This window comes from Crinia signifera, chromosome 8 (genome assembly GCF_055691185.1).
Source record: "Crinia signifera chromosome 8, ASM5569118v1, whole genome shotgun sequence".
Lineage (NCBI taxonomy): Eukaryota > Metazoa > Chordata > Amphibia > Anura > Myobatrachidae > Crinia > Crinia signifera.
This window is the reverse complement of record NC_139224.1, coordinates 70698233-70716963: the sequence shown is the minus strand read 5'-3', so window position 1 is coordinate 70716963 and position 18731 is coordinate 70698233. Positions and strand designations below refer to the sequence as shown.

Here is an 18731-nt window from a genome sequence, read left to right as displayed (position 1 = left end):
ACCTAAAAACTTACCACACTGTTTAGGCCCAATTCCAACTGCTTTTGGCAGCTAAACAGTGTTGAGCCTCTTTAGTAGTTTAATTTGAGACCACCTGCTAATATCATGACCTGTAGGTCTTTTTGCATTACCAACACATGATTTTTTTCAGTAAGCCAATACAGTTAGGAACCTTTTTTATTAGCTTACCTGGTTATAGAAGTAGAAGAGGGCAAAAAAGCGCCGGTATCTCACCTACAGCCATACCACATTGGATACGCCCAATCTCGTCTGATCTTGGAAGCTAAGCAGTGTTGGGCCTGGTTAGTACTTGGGTGGGAGACCACATGGGAACACCAGGTGCTGTAGGTTTTTTACCATTACTGGCAAATTGTTTTTATTCTCTTGCTATTTTAATTGGAAACTTTTTATTTTTATTGCCAATACAGACATTTGGGAGAGGTCAAACAGACACAATAGCCATCACCTAAAAACTTACCACACTGTTTAGGCCCAATTCCAACTGCTTTTGGCAGCTAAACAGTGTTGAGCCTCTTTAATAGTTTAATTTGAGACCACCTTCTAATATTATGTCCTGTAGGTCTTTTTACATTACCAACACATGATTTTTTTCAGTAAGCCAATACAGTTAGGAAACTTTTTTATTAACTTAGCTTGTTAAAGAAGTAGAAGAGGGCAAAAAATTGCCAGCATCTCATCTACAGCCATACCACATTGGATATGCCCAATCTTGGAAGCTAAGCAGTTTTGGGCCTGGTTAGTACTTGGGTGGGAGACCACATGGGAACACCAGGTGCTGTAGGTTTTTTACCATTACTGGCAAATTGTTTTTATTCTCTTGCTATTTTAATTGGAAACTTTTTATTTTTATTGCCAATACAGACATTTGGGAGAGGTCAAACAGACACAATAGCTATCACCTAAAAACTTACCACACTGTTTAGGCCCAATTCCAACTGTTTTTGGCAGCTAAACAGTGTTGAGCCTCTTTAATAGTTTAATTTGAGACCACCTGCTAATATTATGTCCTGTAGGTCTTTTTACATTACCAACACATGATTTTTTTCAGTAAGCCAATACAGTTAGGAAACTTTTGTATTAGCTTACCTGGTTATAGAAGTAGAAGAGGGCAAAAAAGTGCCTGTATCTCACCTACAGCCATACCACATTGGATAAGCCCAATCTCGTCTGATCTTGGAAGCTAAGCAGTGTTGGGCCTGGTTAGTACTTGGGTGGGAGACCACATGGGAACACCAGGTGCTGAAGGTTTTTTCCCATTACTGGCAAATTGTTTTTATTCTCTTGCTATTTTAATTGGAAACTTTTTATTTTTATTGCCAATACAGACATTTGGGAGAGGTCAAACAGACACAATAGCCGTCACCTAAAAACTTACCACACTGTTTAGGCCCAATTCCAACTGCTTTTGGCAGCTAAACAGTGTTGAGCCTCTTTAGTAGTTTAATTTGAGACCACCTGCTAATATCATGACCTGTAGGTCTTTTTGCATTACCAACACATGATTTTTTTCAGTAAGCCAATACAGTTAGGAACCTTTTTTATTAGCTTACCTGGTTATAGAAGTAGAAGAGGGCAAAAAAGTGCCTGTATCTCACCTACAGCCATACCACATTGGATACGCCCAATCTCGTCTGATCTTGGAAGCTAAGCAGTGTTGGGCCTGGTTAGTACTTGGGTGGGAGACCACATGGGAACACCAGGTGCTGTAGGTTTTTTCCCATTACTGGCAAATTGTTTTTATTCTCTTGCTATTTTAATTGGAAACTTTTTATTTTTATTGCCAATACAGACATTTGGGAGAGGTCAAACAGACACAATAGCCATCACCTAAAAACTTACCACACTGTTTAGTACCAATTCAAACTGCTTTTGGCAGCTAAACAGTGTTGAGCCTCTTTAATAGTATAATTTGAGACCACCTGCTAATATTATGTCCTTTAGGTCTTTTAACATTACCAACACATGATTTTTTTCAGTAAGCCAATACAGTTAGGAAACTTTTATATTAGCTTACCTGGTTATAGAAGTAGAAGAGGGCAAAAAAGTGTCGTTATCTCACCTACAGCCATACCACATTGGATATGCCCAATCCCGTCTGATCTTGGAAGCAAAGCAGTGTTGGGCCTGGTTAGTACTTGGGTGGGAGACCACATGGGAACACCAGGTGCTGTAGGTTTTTTACCATTACTGGCAAATTATTTTTATTCTCTAGCTATTTAAATTGAAAACTTTATCTTTTTATTGCCAATACAGACATTTGGGAGAGGTCAAACAGACACAATAGCCATCACCTAAACACTTACCACACTGTTTCGGCCCAATTCCAACTGCTTTTGGCAGCTAAACAGTGTTGAGCCTTTTAGTAGATTAATTTGAGACCACCTGCTAATATTATGTCCTGTAGGTCTTTTTACATTACCAACACATGATTTTTTTCAGTAAGCCAATACAGTCAGGAACCTTTTTTATTAGCTTACCTGGTTATAGAAGTAGAAGAGGGCAAAAAAGTGCCGGTATCTCACCTACAGCCATACCACATTGGATACTCCCAATCTCGTCTGATCTTGGAAGCTAAGCAGTGTTGGGCCTGGTTAGTACTTGGGTGGGAGACCACATGGGAACACCAGGTGCTGTAGGTTTTTTCCCATTACTGGCAAATTGTTTTTATTCTCTTGCTATTTTAATTGGAAACTTTTTATTTTTATTGCCAATACAGACATTTGGGAGAGGTCAAACAGACACAATAGCCATTACCTAAAAACTTACCACACTGTTTAGGCCCAATTCCAACTGCTTTTGGCAGCTAAACAGTGTTGAGCCTCTTTAATAGTTTAATTTGAGACCACCTTCTAATATTATGTCCTGTAGGTCTTTTTACATTACCAACACATGATTTTTTTCAGTAAGCCAATACAGTTAGGAAACTTTTTTATTAGCTTACCTGGTTATAGAAGTAGAAGAGGGCAAAAAAGTGCCTGTATCTCACCTACAGCCATACCACATTGGATACGCCCAATCTCGTCTGATCTTGGAAGCTAAGCAGTGTTGGGCCTGGTTAGTACTTGGGTGGGAGACCACATGGGAACACCAGGTGCTGTAGGTTTTTTCCCATTACTGGCAAATTGTTTTTATTCTCTTGCTATTTTAATTGGAAACTTTTTATTTTTATTGCCAATACAGACATTTGGGAGAGGTCAAATAGACACAATAGCCATCACCTAAAAACTTACCACACTGTTTAGGCCCAATTCCAACTGTTTTTGGCAGCTAAACAGTGTTGAGCCTCTTTAATAGTTTAATTTGAGACCACCTGCTAATATTATGTCCTGTAGGTCTTTTTACATTACCAACACATGATTTTTTTCAGTAAGCCAATACAGTTAGGAACCTTTTTTATTAGCTTACCTGGTTATAGAAGTAGAAGAGGGCAAAAAAGTGCCGGTATCTCACCTACAGCCATACCACATTGGATACGCCCAATCTCGTCTGATCTTGGAAGCTAAGCAGTGTTGGGCCTGGTTAGTACTTGGGTGGGAGACCACATGGGAACACCAGGTGCTGTAGGTTTTTTCCCATTACTGGCAAATTGTTTTTATTCTCTTGCTATTTTAATTGGAAACTTTTTATTTTTATTGCCAATACAGACATTTGGGAGAGGTCAAACAGACACAATAGCCATCACCTAAAAACTTACCACACTGTTTAGGCCCAATTCCAACTGCTTTTGGCAGCTAAACAGTGTTGAGCCTCTTTAATAGTTTAATTTGAGACCACCTGCTAATATTATGTCCTGTAGGTCTTTTTACATTACCAACACATGATTTTTTTCAGTAAGCCAATACAGTTAGGAAACTTTTTTATTAACTTACCTTGTTAAAGAAGTAGAAGAGGGCAAAAAAGTGCCAGCATCTCATCTACAGCCATACCACTTTGGATATGCCCAATCCCATCTGATCTTGGAAGCTAAGCAGTGTTGGGCCTGGTTAGTACTTGGGTGGGAGACCAAATGGGAACACCAGGTGCTGTAGGTTTTTTACCATTACTGGCAAATTGTTTTTATTCTCTAGCTATTTAAATTGAAAACTTTATCTTTTTATTGCCAATACAGACATTTGGGAGAGGTCAAACAGACACAATAGCCATCACCTAAAAACTTACCACACTGTTTAGGCCCAATTCCAACTGCTTTTGGCAGCTAAACAGTGTTGAGCCTTTTAGTAGATTAATTTGAGACCACCTGCTAATATTATGTCCTGTAGGTCTTTTTACATTACCAACACATGATTTTTTTCAGTAAGCCAATACAGTTAGGAACCTTTTTTATTAGCTTACCTGGTTATAGAAGTAGAAGAGGGCAAAAAAGTGCCGTTATCTCACCTACAGCCATACCACATTGGATACGCCCAATCTCGTCTGATCTTGGAAGCTAAGCAGTGTTGGGCCTGGTTAGTACTTGGGTGGGAGACCACATGGGAACACCAGGTGCTATAGGTTTTTTCCCATTACTGGCAAATTGTTTTTATTCTCTTGCTATTTTAATTGGAAACTTTTTATTTTTATTGCCAATACAGACATTTGGGAGAGGTCAAACAGACACAATAGCCATCACCTAAAAACTTACCACACTGTTTAGGCCCAATTCCAACTGCTTTTGGCAGCTAAACAGTGTTGAGCCTTTTAGTAGATTAATTTGAGACCACCTGCTAATATTATGTCCTGTAGGTCTTTTTACATTACCAACACATGATTTTTTTCAGTAAGCCAATACAGTTAGGAAACTTTTTTATTAGCTTACCTGGTTATAGAAGTAGAAGAGGGCAAAAAAGTGCCTGTATCTCACCTACAGCCATACCACATTGGATACGCCCAATCTCGTCTGATCTTGGAAGCTAAGCAGTGTTGGGCCTGGTTAGTACTTGGGTGGGAGACCACATGGGAACACCAGGTGCTGTAGGTTTTTTTCCCATTACTGGCAAATTGTTTTTATTCTCTTGCTATTTTAATTGGAAACTTTTTATTTTTATTGCCAATACAGACATTTGGGAGAGGTCAAACAGACACAATAGCCATCACCTAAAAACTTACCACACTGTTTAGGCCCAATTCCAACTGCTTTTGGCAGCTAAACAGTGTTGAGCCTCTTTAGTAGTTTAATTTGAGACCACCTTCTAATATTATGTCCTGTAGGTCTTTTTACATTACCAACACATGATTTTTTTCAGTAAACCAATACAGTTAGGAAACTTTTTTATTAACTTACCTTGTTAAAGAAGTAGAAGAGGGCAAAAAAGTGCCTGTATCTCACCCACAGCCATACCACATTGGATACGCCCAATCTCGTCTGATCTTGGAAGCTAAGCAGTGTTGGGCCTGGTTAGTACTTGGGTGGTAGACCACATGGGAACACCAGGTGCTGTAGGTTTTTTCCCATTACTGGCAAATTGTTTTTATTCTCTTGCTATTTTAATTGGAAACTTTTTATTTTTATTGCCAATACAGACATTTGGGAGAGGTCAAACAGACACAATAGCCATCACCTAAAAACTTACCACACTGTTTAGGCCCAATTCCAACTGCTTTTGGCAGCTAAACAGTGTTGAGCCTCTTTAGTAGTTTAATTTGAGACCACCTGCTAATATCATGACCTGTAGGTCTTTTTGCATTACCAACACTTGATTTTTTTCAGTAAGCCAATACAGTTAGGAACCTTTTTTATTAGCTTACCTGGTTATAGAAGTAGAAGAGGGCAAAAAAGTGCCGGTATCTCACCTACAGCCATACCACATTGGATACGCCCAATCTCGTCTGATCTTGGAAGCAAAGCAGTGTTGGGCCTGGTTAGTACTTGGGTGGTAGACCACATGGAAACACCAGGTGCTGTAGGTTTTTTCCCATTACTGGCAATTTTTTTTATTCTCTTGCTATTTTAATTGGAAACTTTTTATTTTTATTGCCAATACAGACATTTGGGAGAGGTCAAACAGACACAATAGCCATCACCTAAAAACTTACCACACTGTTTAGGCCCAATTCCAACTGCTTTTGGCAGCTAAACAGTGTTGAGCCTCTTTAGTAGTTTAATTTGAGACCACCTGCTAATATCATGACCTGTAGGTCTTTTTGCATTACCAACACTTGATTTTTTTCAGTAAGCCAATACAGTTAGGAACCTTTTTTATTAGCTTACCTGGTTATAGAAGTAGAAGAGGGCAAAAAAGTGCCTGTATCTCACCTACAGCCATACCACATTGGATACGCCCAATCTCGTCTGATCTTGGAAGCAAAGCAGTGTTGGGCCTGGTTAGTACTTGGGTGGGAGACCACATGGGAACACCAGGTGCTGTAGGTTTTTTCCCATTACTGGCAAATTGTTTTTATTCTCTTGCTATTTTAATTGGAAACGTTTTATTTTTATTGCCAATACAGACATTTGGGAGAGGTCAAACAGACACAATAGCCATCACCTAAAAACTTACCACACTGTTTCGGCCCAATTCCAACTGCTTTTGGCAGCTAAACAGTGTTGAGCCTTTTAGTAGATTAATTTGAGACCACCTGCTAATATTATGTCCTGTAGGTCTTTTTACATTACCAACACATGATTTTTTTCAGTAAGCCAATACAGTTAGGAAACTTTTTTATTAGCTTACCTGGTTATAGAAGTAGAAGAGGGCAAAAAAGTGCCTGTATCTCACCTACAGCCATACCACATTGGATACGCCCAATCTTGTCTGATCTTGGAAGGTAAGCAGTGTTGGGCCTGGTTAGTACTTGGGTGGGAGACCACATGGGAACACCAGGTGCTGTAGGTTTTTTCCCATTACTGGCAAATTGTTTTTATTCTCTTGCTATTTTAATTGGAAACTTTTTATTTTTATTGCCAATACAGACATTTGGGAGAGGTCAAACAGACCTAGCCATCACCTAAAAACTTACCACACTGTTTAGGCCCAATTCCAACTGCTTTTGGCAGCTAAACAGTGTTGAGCCTCTTTAGTAGTTTAATTTGAGACCACCTGCTAATATCATGACCTGTAGGTCTTTTTGCATTACCAACACATGATTTTTTTCAGTAAGCCAATACAGTTAGGAAACTTTTTTATTAGCTTACCTGGTTATAGAAGTAGAAGAGGGCAAAAAAGTGCCGGTATCTCACCTACAGCCATACCACATTGGATACGCCCAATCTCGTCTGATCTTGGAAGCTAAGCAGTGTTGGGCCTGGTTAGTACTTGGGTGGGAGACCACATGGGAACACCAGGTGCTGTAGGTTTTTTACCATTACTGGCAAATTGTTTTTATTCTCTTGCTATTTTAATTGGAAACTTTTTATTTTTATTGCCAATACAGACATTTGGGAGAGGTCAAACAGACACAATAGCCATCACCTAAAAACTTACCACACTGTTTAGGCCCAATTCCAACTGCTTTTGGCAGCTAAACAGTGTTGAGCCTCTTTAATAGTTTAATTTGAGACCACCTTCTAATATTATGTCCTGTAGGTCTTTTTACATTACCAACACATGATTTTTTTCAGTAAGCCAATACAGTTAGGAAACTTTTTTATTAACTTAGCTTGTTAAAGAAGTAGAAGAGGGCAAAAAATTGCCAGCATCTCATCTACAGCCATACCACATTGGATATGCCCAATCTTGGAAGCTAAGCAGTGTTGGGCCTGGTTAGTACTTGGGTGGGAGACCACATGGGAACACCAGGTGCTGTAGGTTTTTTACCATTACTGGCAAATTGTTTTTATTCTCTTGCTATTTTAATTGGAAACTTTTTATTTTTATTGCCAATACAGACATTTGGGAGAGGTCAAATTGACACAATAGCCATCACCTAAAAACTTACCACACTGTTTAGGCCCAATTCCAACTGCTTTTGGCAGCTAAACAGTGTTGAGCCTCTTTAGTAGTTTAATTTGAGACCACCTGCTAATATCATGACCTGTAGGTCTTTTTGCATTACCAACACATGATTTTTTTCAGTAAGCCAATACAGTTAGGAACCTTTTTTATTAGCTTACCTGGTTATAGAAGTAGAAGAGGGCAAAAAAGTGCCTGCATCTCACCTACAGCCATACCACATTGGATAAGCCCAATCTCGTCTGATCTTGGAAGCTAAGCAGTGTTGGGCCTGGTTAGTACTTGGGTGGGAGACCACATGGGAACACCAGGTGCTGTAGGTTTTTTCCCATTACTGGCAAATTGTTTTTATTCTCTTGCTATTTTAATTGGAAACTTTTTATTTTTATTGCCAATACAGACATTTGGGAGAGGTCAAACAGACACAATAGCCGTCACCTAAAAACTTACCACACTGTTTAGGCCCAATTCCAACTGCTTTTGGCAGCTAAACAGTGTTGAGCCTCTTTAGTAGTTTAATTTGAGACCACCTGCTAATATCATGACCTGTAGGTCTTTTTGCATTACCAACACATGATTTTTTTCAGTAAGCCAATACAGTTAGGAACCTTTTTTATTAGCTTACCTGGTTAAAGTAGAAGAGGGCAAAAAAGTGCCTGTATCTCACCTACAGCCATACCACATTGGATACGCCCAATCTCGTCTGATCTTGGAAGCTAAGCAGTGTTGGGCCTGGTTAGTACTTGGGTGGGAGACCACATGGGAACACCAGGTGCTGTAGGTTTTTTCCCATTACTGGCAAATTGTTTTTATTCTCTTGCTATTTTAATTGGAAACTTTTTATTTTTATTGCCAATACAGACATTTGGGAGAGGTCAAACAGACACAATAGCCATCACCTAAAAACTTACCACACTGTTTAGTACCAATTCAAACTGCTTTTGGCAGCTAAACAGTGTTGAGCCTCTTTAATAGTATAATTTGAGACCACCTGCTAATATTATGTCCTTTAGGTCTTTTAACATTACCAACACATGATTTTTTTCAGTAAGCCAATACAGTTAGGAAACTTTTATATTAGCTTACCTGGTTATAGAAGTAGAAGAGGGCAAAAAAGTGTCGTTATCTCACCTACAGCCATACCACATTGGATATGCCCAATCCCGTCTGATCTTGGAAGCAAAGCAGTGTTGGGCCTGGTTAGTACTTGGGTGGGAGACCACATGGGAACACCAGGTGCTGTAGGTTTTTTACCATTACTGGCAAATTGTTTTTATTCTCTAGCTATTTAAATTGAAAACTTTATCTTTTTATTGCCAATACAGACATTTGGGAGAGGTCAAACAGACACAATAGCCATCACCTAAACACTTACCACACTGTTTCGGCCCAATTCCAACTGCTTTTGGCAGCTAAACAGTGTTGAGCCTTTTAGTAGATTAATTTGAGACCACCTGCTAATATTATGTCCTGTAGGTCTTTTTACATTACCAACACATGATTTTTTTCAGTAAGCCAATACAGTCAGGAACCTTTTTTATTAGCTTACCTGGTTATAGAAGTAGAAGAGGGCAAAAAAGTGCTGGTATCTCACCTACAGCCATACCACATTGGATACTCCCAATCTCGTCTGATCTTGGAAGCTAAGCAGTGTTGGGCCTGGTTAGTACTTGGGTGGGAGACCACATGGGAACACCAGGTGCTGTAGGTTTTTTCCCATTACTGGCAAATTGTTTTTATTCTCTTGCTATTTTAATTGGAAACTTTTTATTTTTATTGCCAATACAGACATTTGGGAGAGGTCAAACAGACACAATAGCCATTACCTAAAAACTTACCACACTGTTTAGGCCCAATTCCAACTGCTTTTGGCAGCTAAACAGTGTTGAGCCTCTTTAATAGTTTAATTTGAGACCACCTTCTAATATTATGTCCTGTAGGTCTTTTTACATTACCAACACATGATTTTTTTCAGTAAGCCAATACAGTTAGGAAACTTTTTTATTAACTTACCTTGTTAAAGAAGTAGAAGAGGGCAAAAAAGTGCCTGTATCTCACCTACAGCCATACCACATTGGATACGCCCAATCTCGTCTGATCTTGGAAGCTAAGCAGTGTTGGGCCTGGTTAGTACTTGGGTGGTAGACCACATGGGAACACCAGGTGCTGTAGGTTTTTTCCCATTACTGGCAAATTGTTTTTATTCTCTTGCTATTTTAATTGAAAACTTTTTATTTTTATTGCCAATACAGACATTTGGGAGAGGTCAAACAGACACAATAGCCATCACCTAAAAACTTACCACACTGTTTAGCCCCAATTCCAACTGCTTTTGGCAGCTAAACAGTGTTGAGCCTCTTTAGTAGTTTAATTTGAGACCACCTGCTAATATCATGACCTGTAGGTCTTTTTGCATTACCAACACTTGATTTTTTTCAGTAAGCCAATACAGTTAGGAACCTTTTTTATTAGCTTACCTGGTTATAGAAGTAGAAGAGGGCAAAAAAGTGCTGGTATCTCACCTACAGCCATACCACATTGGATACGCCCAATCTCGTCTGATCTTGGAAGCTAAGCAGTGTTGGGCCAGGTTAGTACTTGGGTGGGAGACCACATGGGAACACCAGGTGCTGTAGGTTTTTTCCCATTACTGGCAAATTGTTTTTATTCTCTTGCTATTTTAATTGGAAACTTTTTATTTTTATTGCCAATACAGACATTTGGGAGAGGTCAAACAGACACAATAGCCATCACCTAAAAACTTACCACACTGTTTAGGCCCAATTCCAACTGCTTTTGGCAGCTAAACAGTGTTGAGCCTCTTTAGTAGTTTAATTTGAGACCACCTGCTAATATTATGTCCTGTAGGTCTTTTTACATTACAACACATGATTTTTTTCAGTAAGCCAATACAGTTAGGAAACTTTTTTATTAGCTTACCTGGTTATAGAAGTAGAAGAGGGCAAAAAAGTGCATGTATCTCACCTACAGCCATACCACATTGGATACGCCCAATCTCGTCTGATCTTGGAAGCTAAGCAGTGTTGGGCCTGGTTAGTACCTGGGTGGGAGACCACCTGGGAACACCAGGTGCTGTAGGTTTTTACCCATTACTGGCAAATTGTTTTTATTCTCTTGCTATTTTAATTGGAAACTTTTTATTTTTATTGCCAATACAGACATTTGGGAGAGGTCAAACAGACACAATAGCCATCACCTAAAAACTTACCACACTGTTTAGGCCCAATTCCAACTGCTTTTGGCAGCTAAACAGTGTTGAGCCTCTTTAGTAGTTTAATTTGAGACCACCTGCTAATATCATGACCTGTAGGTCTTTTTGCATTACCAACACATGATTTTTTTCAGTAAGCCAATACAGTTAGGAACCTTTTTTATTAGCTTACCTGGTTATAGAAGTAGAAGAGGGCAAAAAAGTGCCGGTATCTCACCTACAGCCATACCACATTGGATACGCCCAATCTCGTCTGATCGTGGAAGCTAAGCAGTGTTGGGCCTGGTTAGTACTTGGGTGGGAGACCACATGGGAACACCAGGTGCTGTAGGTTTTTTCCCATTACTGGCAAATTGTTTTTATTCTCTTGCTATTTTAATTGGAAACTTTTTATTTTTATTGCCAATACAGACATTTGGGAGAGGTCAAACAGACACAATAGCCATCACCTAAAAACTTACCACACTGTTTAGGCCCAATTCCAACTGCTTTTGGCAGCTAAACAGTGTTGAGCCTCTTTAATAGTTTAATTTGAGACCACCTGCTAATATTATGTCCTGTAGGACTTTTTACATTACCAAGACATGATTTTTTTCAGTAAGCCAATACAGTTAGGAAACTTTTTTATTAACTTACCTTGTTAAAGAAGTAGAAGAGGGCAAAAAAGTGCCTGCGTCTCATCTACAGCCATACCACATTGGATATGCCCAATCCCGTCTGATCTTGGAAGCTAAGCAGTGTTGGGCCTGGTTAGTTCTTGGGTGGGAGACCACATGGGAACACCAGGTGCTGTAGGTTTTTTCCCATTACTGGCAAATTGTTTTTATTCTCTTGCTATTTTAATTGGAAACTTTTTATTTTTATTGCCAATACAGACATTTGGGAGAGGTCAAACAGACACAATAGCCATCACCTAAAAACTTACCACACTGTTTAGGCCCAATTCCAACTGCTTTTGGCAGCTAAACAGTGTTGAGCCTCTTTAGTAGTTTAATTTGAGACCACCTGCTAATATCATGACCTGTAGGTCTTTTTGCATTACCAACACATGATTTTTTTCAGTAAGCCAATACAGTTAGGAACCTTTTTTATTAGCTTACCTGGTTATAGAAGTAAAAGAGGGCAAAAAAGTGCCGGTGTCTCACCTACAGCCATACCACATTGGATACGCCCAATCTCGTCTGATCTTGGAAGCTAAGCAGTGTTGGGCCTGGTTAGTACTTGGGTGGGAGACCACATGGGAACACCAGGTGCTGTAGGTTTTTTCCCATTACTGGCAAATTGTTTTTATTCTCTTGCTATTTTAATTGGAAACTTTTTATTTTTATTGGCAATACAGACATTTGGGAGAGGTCAAACAGACACAATAGCCATCACCTAAAAACTTACCACACTGTTTAGGCCCAATTCCAACTGCTTTTGGCAGCTAAACAGTGTTGAGCCTCTTTAGTAGTTTAATTTGAGACCACCTGCTAATATTATGTCCTGTAGGTCTTTTTACATTACAACACATGATTTTTTTCAGTAAGCCAATACAGTTAGGAAACTTTTTTATTAGCTTACCTGGTTATAGAAGTAGAAGAGGGCAAAAAAGTGCATGTATCTCACCTACAGCCATACCACATTGGATACGCCCAATCTCGTCTGATCTTGGAAGCTAAGCAGTGTTGGGCCTGGTTAGTACTTGGGTGGGAGACCACATGGGAACACCAGGTGCTGTAGGTTTTTTCCCATTACTGGCAAATTGTTTTTATTCTCTTGCTATTTTAATTGGAAACTTTTTATTTTTATTGCCAATACAGACATTTGGGAGAGGTCAAACAGACACAATAGCCATCACCTAAAAACTTACCACACTGTTTAGGCCCAATTCCAACTGCTTTTGGCAGCTAAACAGTGTTGAGCCTCTTTAATAGTTTAATTTGAGACCACCTGCTAATATTATGTCCTGTAGGTCTTTTTACATTACCAACACATGATTTTTTTCAGTAAGCCAATACAGTTAGGAAACTTTTTTATTAACTTACCTTGTTAAAGAAGTAGAAGTGGGCAAAAAAGTGCCTGCGTCTCATCTACAGCCATACCACATTGGATATGCCCAATCCCGTCTGATCTTGGAAGCTAAGCAGTGTTGGGCCTGGTTAGTTCTTGGGTGGGAGACCACATGGGAACACCAGGTGCTGTAGGTTTTTTCCCATTACTGGCAAATTGTTTTTATTCTCTTGCTATTTTAATTGGAAACTTTTTATTTTTATTGCCAATACAGACATTTGGGAGAGGTCAAACAGACACAATAGCCATCACCTAAAAACTTACCACACTGTTTAGGCCCAATTCCAACTGCTTTTGGCAGCTAAACAGTGTTGAGCCTCTTTAGTAGTTTAATTTGAGACCACCTGCTAATATCATGACCTGTAGGTCTTTTTGCATTACCAACACATGATTTTTTTTAGTAAGCCAATACAGTTAGGAACCTTTTTTATTAGCTTACCTGGTTATAGAAGTAGAAGAGGGCAAAAAAGTGCCGGTATCTCACCTACAGCCATACCACATTGGATACGCCCAATCTCGTCTGATCTTGGAAGCTAAGCAGTGATGGGCCTGGTTAGTACTTGGGTGGGAGACCACATGGGAACACCAGGTGCTGTAGGTTTTTTCCCATTACTGGCAAATTGTTTTTATTCTCTTGCTATTTTAATTGGAAACTTTTTATTTTTATTGCCAATACAGACATTTGGGAGAGGTCAAACAGACACAATAGCCATCACCTAAAAACTTACCACACTGTTTAGGCCCAATTCCAACTGCTTTTGGCAGCTAAACAGTGTTGAGCCTCTTTAATAGTTTAATTTGAGACCACCTTCTAATATTATGTCCTGTAGGTCTTTTTTCATTACCAACACATGATTTTTTTCAGTAAGCCAATACAGTTAGGAAACTTTTTTATTAACTTACCTTGTTAAAGAAGTAGAAGAGGGCAAAAAAGTGCCTGCATCTCATCTACAGCCATACCACATTGGATATGCCCAATCCCGTCTGATCTTGGAAGCTAAGCAGTGTTGGGCCTGGTTAGTACTTGGGTGGGAGACCACATGGGAACACCAGGTGCTGTAGGTTTTTTACCATTACTGGCAAATTATTTTTATTCTCTAGCTATTTAAATTGAAAAGTTTATCTTTGTATTGCCAATACAGACATTTGGTAGAGGTCAAACAGACACAATAGCCATCACCTAAAGACTTACCACACTGTTTAGGCCCAATTCCAACTGCTTTTGGCAGCTAAACAGTGTTGAGCCTTTTAGTAGATTAATTTGAGACCACCTTCTAATATTATGTCCTGTAGGTCTTTTTTCATTACCAACACATGATTTTTTTCAGTAAGCCAATACAGTTAGGAAACTTTTTTATTAGCTTACCTGGTTATAGAAGTAGAAGAGGGCAAAAAAGTGCCTGTGTCTCACCTACAGCCATACCACATTGAATACTCCCAATCTCGTCTGATCTTGGAAGCTAAGCAATGTTGGGCCTGGTTAGTACTTGGGTGGGAGACCACATGGGAACACCAGGTGCTGTAGGTTTTTTCCCATTACTGGCAAATTGTTTTTATTCTCTTGCTATTTTAATTGGAAACGTTTTATTTTTATTGCCAATACAGACATTTGGGAGAGGTCAAACAGACACAATAGCCATCACCTAAAAACTTACCACACTGTTTAGGCCCAATTCCAACTGCTTTTGGCAGCTAAACAGTGTTGAGCCTCTTTAATAGTTTAATTTGAGACCACCTGCTAATATTATGTCCTGTAGGTCTTTTTACATTACCAACACATGATTTTTTTCAGTAAGCCAATACAGTTAGGAAACTTTTTTATTAACTTACCTTGTTAAAGAAGTAGAAGAGGGCAAAAAAGTGCCTGCGTCTCATCTACAGCCATACCACATTGGATATGCCCAATCCCGTCTGATCTTGGAAGCTAAGCAGTGTTGGGCCTGGTTAGTTCTTGGGTGGGAGACCACATGGGAACACCAGGTGCTGTAGGTTTTTTCCCATTACTGGCAAATTGTTTTTATTCTCTTGCTATTTTAATTGGAAACTTTTTATTTTTATTGCCAATACAGACATTTGGGAGAGGTCAAACAGACACAATAGCCATCACCTAAAAACTTACCACACTGTTTAGGCCCAATTCCAACTGCTTTTGGCAGCTAAACAGTGTTGAGCCTCTTTAGTAGTTTAATTTGAGACCACCTGCTAATATCATGACCTGTAGGTCTTTTTGCATTACCAACACATGATTTTTTTCAGTAAGCCAATACAGTTAGGAACCTTTTTTATTAGCTTACCTGGTTATAGAAGTAGAAGAGGGCAAAAAAGTGCTGGTATCTCACCTACAGCCATACCACATTGGATACGCCCAATCTCGTCTGATCTTGGAAGCTAAGCAGTGTTGGGCCTGGTTAGTACTTGGGTGGGAGACCACATGGGAACACCAGGTGCTGTAGGTTTTTTCCCATTACTGGCAAATTGTTTTTATTCTCTTGCTATTTTAATTGGAAACTTTTTATTTTTATTGCCAATACAGACATTTGGGAGAGGTCAAACAGACACAATAGCCATCACCTAAAAACTTACCACACTGTTTAGGCCCAATTCCAACTGCTTTTGGCAGCTAAACAGTGTTGAGCCTCTTTAATAGTTTAATTTGAGACCACCTTCTAATATTATGTCCTGTAGGTCTTTTTTCATTACCAACACATGATTTTTTTCAGTAAGCCAATACAGTTAGGAAACTTTTTTATTAACTTACCTTGTTAAAGAAGTAGAAGAGGGCAAAAAAGTGCCTGCATCTCATCTACAGCCATACCACATTGGATATGCCCAATCCCGTCTGATCTTGGAAGCTAAGCAGTGTTGGGCCTGGTTAGTACTTGGGTGGGAGACCACATGGGAACACCAGGTGCTGTAGGTTTTTTACCATTACTGGCAAATTATTTTTATTCTCTAGCTATTTAAATTGAAAAGTTTATCTTTGTATTGCCAATACAGACATTTGGTAGAGGTCAAACAGACACAATAGCCATCACCTAAAGACTTACCACACTGTTTAGGCCCAATTCCAACTGCTTTTGGCAGCTAAACAGTGTTGAGCCTTTTAGTAGATTAATTTGAGACCACCTTCTAATATTATGTCCTGTAGGTCTTTTTTCATTACCAACACATGATTTTTTTCAGTAAGCCAATACAGTTAGGAAACTTTTTTATTAGCTTACCTGGTTATAGAAGTAGAAGAGGGCAAAAAAGTGCCTGTGCCTCACCTACAGCCATACCACATTGGATACGCCCAATCTCGTCTGATCTTGGAAGCTAAGCAGTGTTGGGCCTGGTTAGTACTTGGGTGGGAGACCACATGGGAACACCAGGTGCTGTAGGTTTTTTCCCATTACTGGCAAATTGTTTTTATTCTCTTGCTATTTTAATTGGAAACGTTTTATTTTTATTGCCAATACAGACATTTGGGAGAGGTCAAACAGACACAATAGCCATCACCTAAAAACTTACCACACTGTTTAGGCCCAATTCCAACTGCTTTTGGCAGCTAAACAGTGTTGAGCCTCTTTAATAGTTTAATTTGAGACCACCTGCTAATATTATGTCCTGTAGGTCTTTTTACATTACCAACACATGATTTTTTTCAGTAAGCCAATACAGTTAGGAAACTTTTTTATTAACTTACCTTGTTAAAGAAGTAGAAGAGGGCAAAAAAGTGCCGGTATCTCACCTACAGCCATACCGCATTGGATACGCCCAATCTCGTCTGATCTTGGAAGCTAAGCAGTGTTGGGCCTGGTTAGTACTTGGGTGGGAGACCACATGGGAACACCAGGTGCTGTAGGTTTTTTCCCATTACTGGCAAATTGTTTTTATTCTCTTGCAATTTTAATTGGAAACTTTTTATTTTTATTGCCAACACAGACATTTGGGAGAGGTCAAACAGACACAATAGCCATCACCTAAAAACTTACCACACTGTTTAGGCCCAATTCCAACTGCTTTTGGCAGCTAAACAGTGTTGAGCCTCTTTAGTAGTTTAATTTGAGACCACCTGCTAATATCATGACCTGTAGGTCTTTTTGCATTACCAACACATGATTTTTTTCAGTAAGCCAATACAGTTAGGAACCTTTTTTATTAGCTTACCTGGTTATAGAAGTAGAAGAGGGCAAAAAAGTGCCAGTATCTCACCTACAGCCATACCACATTGGATACGCCCAATCTCGTCTGATCTTGGAAGCTAAGCAGTGTTGGGCCTGGTTAGTACTTGGGTGGGAGACCACATGGGAACACCAGGTGCTGTAGGTTTTTTCCCATTACGGGCAAATTGTTTTTATTCTCTTGCTATTTTAATTGGAAATTTTTTATTTTTATTGCCAATATAGACATTTGGGAGAGGTCAAACAGACACAATAGCCATCACCTAAAAACTTACCACACTGTTTAGGCCCAATTCCAACTGCTTTTGGCAGCTAAACAGTGTTGAGCCTCTTTAATAGTTTAATTTGAGACCACCTGCTAATATTATGTCCTTTAGGTCTTTTTACATTACCAACACATGATTTTTTTCAGTAAGCCAATACAGTTAGGAAACTTTTTTATTAGCTTACCTGGTTATAGAAGTAGAAGAGGGCAAAAAAGTGCCTGTATCTCACCTACAGCCATATCACATTGGATACGCCTGATCTTGGAAGCTAAGCAGTGTTGGGCCTGGTTAGTACTTGTGTGGGAGACCACATGGGAACACCAGGTGCTGTAGGTTTTTTCCCATTACTGGCAAATTGTTTTTATTCTCTTGCTATTTTAATTGGAAACTTTTTATTTTTATTGCCAATACAGACATTTGGGAGAGGTCAAACAGACACAATAGCCATCACCTAAAAACTTACCACACTGTTTAGGCCCAATTCCAACTGCTTTTGGCAGCTAAACAGTGTTGAGCCTCTTTAATAGTTTAATTTGAGACCACCTGCTAATATTATGTCCTGTAGGTCTTTTTACATTACCAACACATGATTTTTTTCAGTAAGCCAATACAGTTAGGAAACTTTTTTATTAACTTACCTTGTTAAAGAAGTAGAAGTGGGCAAAAAAGTGCCTGCATCTCATCTACAGCCATACCACATTGGATATGCCCAATCCCGTCTGATCTTGGAAGCTAAGCAGTGTTGGGCCTGGTTAGTTCTTGGGTGGGAGACCACATGGGAACATCAGGTGCTGTAGGTTTTTTCCCATTACTGGCAAATTGTTTTTATTCTCTTGCTATTTTAATTGGAAACTTTTTATTTTTATTGCCAATACAGACATTTGGGAGAGGTCAAACAGACACAATAGCCATCACCTAAAAACTTACCACACTGTTTAGGCCCAATTCCAACTGCTTTTGGCAGCTAAACAGTGTTGAGCCTCTTTAGTAGTTTAATTTGAGACCACCTGCTAATATCATGACATGTAGGTCTTTTTGCATTACCAACACATGATTTTTTTTAGTAAGCCAATACAGTTAGGAACCTTTTTTATTAGCTTACCTGGTTATAGAAGTAGAAGAGGGCAAA

General features: G+C 39.2%; 37 non-coding genes and 4 pseudogenes across 38 annotated transcripts in view; all 41 read left to right on the top strand.

The window, feature by feature from the left end:
- The window catches only part of LOC146027235 (protein shisa-9B pseudogene), a 604201-nt pseudogene that overhangs the window by 277617 nt on the left and 307853 nt on the right, over positions 1 to 18731 (top strand). The window lies entirely within an intron of this gene.
- On the top strand, positions 233 to 351 carry LOC146029881 (5S ribosomal RNA). The gene has a single exon (XR_014455444.1). It is a non-coding gene; the product is annotated as a 5S ribosomal RNA (ribosomal RNA).
- On the top strand, positions 697 to 805 carry LOC146029267 (5S ribosomal RNA; annotated as a pseudogene).
- Positions 1151 to 1269, top strand: LOC146034060 (5S ribosomal RNA). The gene has a single exon (XR_014459466.1). It is a non-coding gene; the product is annotated as a 5S ribosomal RNA (ribosomal RNA).
- Positions 1615 to 1733, top strand: LOC146029880 (5S ribosomal RNA). The gene has a single exon (XR_014455443.1). It is a non-coding gene; the product is annotated as a 5S ribosomal RNA (ribosomal RNA).
- Positions 2079 to 2197, top strand: LOC146031238 (5S ribosomal RNA). Its single transcript, XR_014456709.1, has one exon. It is a non-coding gene; the product is annotated as a 5S ribosomal RNA (ribosomal RNA).
- On the top strand, positions 2542 to 2660 carry LOC146030304 (5S ribosomal RNA). The gene has a single exon (XR_014455802.1). It is a non-coding gene; the product is annotated as a 5S ribosomal RNA (ribosomal RNA).
- On the top strand, positions 3006 to 3124 carry LOC146029878 (5S ribosomal RNA). The gene has a single exon (XR_014455441.1). It is a non-coding gene; the product is annotated as a 5S ribosomal RNA (ribosomal RNA).
- On the top strand, positions 3470 to 3588 carry LOC146029877 (5S ribosomal RNA). Its single transcript, XR_014455440.1, has one exon. It is a non-coding gene; the product is annotated as a 5S ribosomal RNA (ribosomal RNA).
- On the top strand, positions 3934 to 4052 carry LOC146032295 (5S ribosomal RNA). The gene has a single exon (XR_014457736.1). It is a non-coding gene; the product is annotated as a 5S ribosomal RNA (ribosomal RNA).
- LOC146031796 (5S ribosomal RNA) lies at positions 4397 to 4515 on the top strand. Its single transcript, XR_014457250.1, has one exon. It is a non-coding gene; the product is annotated as a 5S ribosomal RNA (ribosomal RNA).
- LOC146029876 (5S ribosomal RNA) lies at positions 4860 to 4978 on the top strand. Its single transcript, XR_014455439.1, has one exon. It is a non-coding gene; the product is annotated as a 5S ribosomal RNA (ribosomal RNA).
- LOC146033182 (5S ribosomal RNA) lies at positions 5325 to 5443 on the top strand. Its single transcript, XR_014458592.1, has one exon. It is a non-coding gene; the product is annotated as a 5S ribosomal RNA (ribosomal RNA).
- LOC146034349 (5S ribosomal RNA) lies at positions 5789 to 5907 on the top strand. The gene has a single exon (XR_014459755.1). It is a non-coding gene; the product is annotated as a 5S ribosomal RNA (ribosomal RNA).
- On the top strand, positions 6252 to 6370 carry LOC146031137 (5S ribosomal RNA). The gene has a single exon (XR_014456611.1). It is a non-coding gene; the product is annotated as a 5S ribosomal RNA (ribosomal RNA).
- On the top strand, positions 6715 to 6833 carry LOC146033040 (5S ribosomal RNA). The gene has a single exon (XR_014458451.1). It is a non-coding gene; the product is annotated as a 5S ribosomal RNA (ribosomal RNA).
- LOC146029875 (5S ribosomal RNA) lies at positions 7176 to 7294 on the top strand. The gene has a single exon (XR_014455438.1). It is a non-coding gene; the product is annotated as a 5S ribosomal RNA (ribosomal RNA).
- LOC146028709 (5S ribosomal RNA) lies at positions 7640 to 7748 on the top strand (annotated as a pseudogene).
- LOC146032003 (5S ribosomal RNA) lies at positions 8094 to 8212 on the top strand. Its single transcript, XR_014457453.1, has one exon. It is a non-coding gene; the product is annotated as a 5S ribosomal RNA (ribosomal RNA).
- LOC146029874 (5S ribosomal RNA) lies at positions 8555 to 8673 on the top strand. Its single transcript, XR_014455437.1, has one exon. It is a non-coding gene; the product is annotated as a 5S ribosomal RNA (ribosomal RNA).
- LOC146031237 (5S ribosomal RNA) lies at positions 9019 to 9137 on the top strand. Its single transcript, XR_014456708.1, has one exon. It is a non-coding gene; the product is annotated as a 5S ribosomal RNA (ribosomal RNA).
- Positions 9482 to 9600, top strand: LOC146030302 (5S ribosomal RNA). The gene has a single exon (XR_014455800.1). It is a non-coding gene; the product is annotated as a 5S ribosomal RNA (ribosomal RNA).
- On the top strand, positions 9946 to 10064 carry LOC146031386 (5S ribosomal RNA). Its single transcript, XR_014456853.1, has one exon. It is a non-coding gene; the product is annotated as a 5S ribosomal RNA (ribosomal RNA).
- On the top strand, positions 10410 to 10528 carry LOC146031824 (5S ribosomal RNA). The gene has a single exon (XR_014457276.1). It is a non-coding gene; the product is annotated as a 5S ribosomal RNA (ribosomal RNA).
- LOC146030285 (5S ribosomal RNA) lies at positions 10873 to 10991 on the top strand. The gene has a single exon (XR_014455783.1). It is a non-coding gene; the product is annotated as a 5S ribosomal RNA (ribosomal RNA).
- On the top strand, positions 11337 to 11455 carry LOC146032606 (5S ribosomal RNA). The gene has a single exon (XR_014458033.1). It is a non-coding gene; the product is annotated as a 5S ribosomal RNA (ribosomal RNA).
- LOC146033080 (5S ribosomal RNA) lies at positions 11801 to 11919 on the top strand. The gene has a single exon (XR_014458490.1). It is a non-coding gene; the product is annotated as a 5S ribosomal RNA (ribosomal RNA).
- On the top strand, positions 12265 to 12383 carry LOC146029872 (5S ribosomal RNA). Its single transcript, XR_014455435.1, has one exon. It is a non-coding gene; the product is annotated as a 5S ribosomal RNA (ribosomal RNA).
- LOC146029870 (5S ribosomal RNA) lies at positions 12728 to 12846 on the top strand. Its single transcript, XR_014455434.1, has one exon. It is a non-coding gene; the product is annotated as a 5S ribosomal RNA (ribosomal RNA).
- Positions 13192 to 13310, top strand: LOC146033079 (5S ribosomal RNA). The gene has a single exon (XR_014458489.1). It is a non-coding gene; the product is annotated as a 5S ribosomal RNA (ribosomal RNA).
- Positions 13656 to 13774, top strand: LOC146030866 (5S ribosomal RNA). Its single transcript, XR_014456348.1, has one exon. It is a non-coding gene; the product is annotated as a 5S ribosomal RNA (ribosomal RNA).
- Positions 14120 to 14238, top strand: LOC146030916 (5S ribosomal RNA). Its single transcript, XR_014456398.1, has one exon. It is a non-coding gene; the product is annotated as a 5S ribosomal RNA (ribosomal RNA).
- On the top strand, positions 14583 to 14701 carry LOC146030434 (5S ribosomal RNA). Its single transcript, XR_014455929.1, has one exon. It is a non-coding gene; the product is annotated as a 5S ribosomal RNA (ribosomal RNA).
- On the top strand, positions 15047 to 15165 carry LOC146033078 (5S ribosomal RNA). The gene has a single exon (XR_014458488.1). It is a non-coding gene; the product is annotated as a 5S ribosomal RNA (ribosomal RNA).
- On the top strand, positions 15511 to 15629 carry LOC146029869 (5S ribosomal RNA). Its single transcript, XR_014455433.1, has one exon. It is a non-coding gene; the product is annotated as a 5S ribosomal RNA (ribosomal RNA).
- Positions 15975 to 16093, top strand: LOC146030915 (5S ribosomal RNA). Its single transcript, XR_014456397.1, has one exon. It is a non-coding gene; the product is annotated as a 5S ribosomal RNA (ribosomal RNA).
- LOC146029868 (5S ribosomal RNA) lies at positions 16438 to 16556 on the top strand. The gene has a single exon (XR_014455432.1). It is a non-coding gene; the product is annotated as a 5S ribosomal RNA (ribosomal RNA).
- Positions 16902 to 17020, top strand: LOC146030397 (5S ribosomal RNA). The gene has a single exon (XR_014455894.1). It is a non-coding gene; the product is annotated as a 5S ribosomal RNA (ribosomal RNA).
- Positions 17366 to 17484, top strand: LOC146029867 (5S ribosomal RNA). Its single transcript, XR_014455431.1, has one exon. It is a non-coding gene; the product is annotated as a 5S ribosomal RNA (ribosomal RNA).
- LOC146029389 (5S ribosomal RNA) lies at positions 17830 to 17938 on the top strand (annotated as a pseudogene).
- On the top strand, positions 18284 to 18402 carry LOC146033737 (5S ribosomal RNA). The gene has a single exon (XR_014459146.1). It is a non-coding gene; the product is annotated as a 5S ribosomal RNA (ribosomal RNA).